The sequence below is a fragment of the Tupaia chinensis genome, unplaced genomic scaffold, assembly GCF_000334495.1.
Source record: "Tupaia chinensis unplaced genomic scaffold, TupChi_1.0 Scaffold143566_1, whole genome shotgun sequence".
NCBI classification, from domain to species: domain Eukaryota; kingdom Metazoa; phylum Chordata; class Mammalia; order Scandentia; family Tupaiidae; genus Tupaia; species Tupaia belangeri.
The window spans coordinates 823,237-825,594 of NW_006203411.1; positions in this window are offsets into that span (position 1 = coordinate 823,237).

A 2,358-nucleotide genomic window follows, 5' to 3' on the forward strand; every position below is an offset into this window, starting at 1 on the left:
CCTTAGTCTGTTATTGCATTGCTAACAGACATACCCAAGACAGAATGATTTTTAAAGAAACAGAGCTTTACTAACTCACAATTCTGATAGTTGGAAAGTCCAAAGGCATAAGCCTGGCATCAGTCAGCTACAGTCCAGAGGAGAGAAGCATAGAGAATGGCAGGTACATTCAGACATTGAGAGTTACAGCAGGAACTAAGAGCAGTTTTTTATAACCACTAGCTGTCATGAGAACTAACCCCTTCTTTTGCTAACTAGAAATCATTGGGTGTCTGGAGACATCATTAGTCTGTTCACAGACTGTTGCCTCCATTATACAATGAGCATAATTTAATCATCACCCACTAAGCATCACCTAGTGATCAAATTTGGAATCATGAAATTTTGGGGGACAAACCATCAACACAACCATAGCGGATATTGAGTTATGATTCAGTAAGTTAGTAATGGGCAAGAACAACTGCATAAGATATGAGGTCATTAAAATTAGAACAAAACTCATGATTTAAATACCTCTTCTTGGTAACCAGCAATTAGCATAATGGCTGTGTTGCTGGACTCCCACATAGTCGACCGTGATTTGCGCCCTGGACCCGATGGCTTAAAACTCACCCCGGGCGCATGTGCGTGCATGTCCAAGATCCCGAGAGGAGAATGGAGGAGAAGGGATTGTGGCATGACCATCCCCCCTGGGGGGGTGATTTCTCGCTTTCTGTCTCTCTATCTCTCTCTGTCTGTCTGGCGAGCGCACGCGCCCTATAGCGAAAAAAAAACCTCTCCAAAATAAATAAATAAATAAATAAATACCTCTTCTTATGTAAATGCTTTCTTTTCAATTTTAACATTGACTTTGCTCCTTTATTATTGTATTGCTGACTATAGAGAGCGTGCCTGTTGAATTGCAGTGATTGGACATCATAATGAAAAAATTGCATGCTAAAACTTAGAATGCATTAAGTTTATATTCTGTAATATAAGTAATTGACCTCCATAAGTATGAGATTTGTTGATACATAAGGATATAATTTGTCATTTCAGTAATAAGCTGTATAATAAAATCATGGTACTACAATAGAGTGTAAGGTATTCAATTAAAAATAAATTTATACATTTCAGTAAGATTAAGAAAAAGTTACAAACATACATAAATTTTGCAACAGTGTGTTTATCACATACTTGATATGTCAAGGATATTATTGCAAATTTAAAATACTATCCCCTTTTGAAATAAATTATATAAGATTAAATAAATTATAAGATATTCTTTTTCTGTGTATCATATAGTGACATTTACTTTGAGGATTTTGATAGGTACCCTTAATGATGATGTACTGATATTTTTCCACTACTTTTAAGTAGGAAAAAATTGAGGGATGTTGCTAATAATAAAAATCTCACTTTCTCACTAGTTACATATTTTAAATTAGTTTGTAAGGCATTATAGGATGAATCTGGAGGAATTTTGTCTCAGACGAAAGTAGGACATCTGAATCAACAACTTCATTTGACTCCATAATTAATAAAATATTACATTGCTTCTTGGTTTTGGGTCATTATTTTATTTATAAAGGATTATACTAAAACACACACTATAAATTATGCACATTCGAGTACTGTAAATTTATAAAATATTTTATTCTAAAATTATAAACTACCTGCTGATACTTTTTAAGCATGAAACTGATATTTTAATTGCATCATTACAACTGTAAGACATAGTTTACAGAATAATTTATTTACTTCTTAGATGAATGTTTTTTTCTATATCTCTACATTGGAAGTACACAGAAATGAGCCTGAGGATATAGCTGGTTAGATTCATTTACACTCCGCAGCAGGGTGACCTAAGTGGAAGCAGGCTTTCGTATTGTTTTGAACCTTTGTAGTTGATTCCCCTACATACACACAAACACGTACTCAAAAAGGTCTACTTCATAGAAAGAGGAAAAGATACAGAATATTAAGTGTGTCTAAAATCTGATGACGTTACCTCTTAGGTGAATATTTTAAGAAGGAATTGGGTTTACTTAAAACTCAGCTGATAATAGATAAATTCAGGTATTGCAATGCCCGCTTACTGTATTCCATTTGATTTGGCATTTTTAAAATAAAAAGAAATACACATTGAAAGAATGATACCTTCAGAGTTCCTTTATGAAAGGAATATAATAGTAAATCAGGTAAACAAAATATTGTTTCTAATGTACTTGGAATAAAAGTTTTGAAACTCTCATAACATTCTATGAGTAGAGAAATTATAAATAATTTACATATTCTAAAGATTAATATATAAAGTGATATTTTAATATATGTTAGTCTTCAGACACGTTTATTGCATCCAAAAACAAAATAAATAAG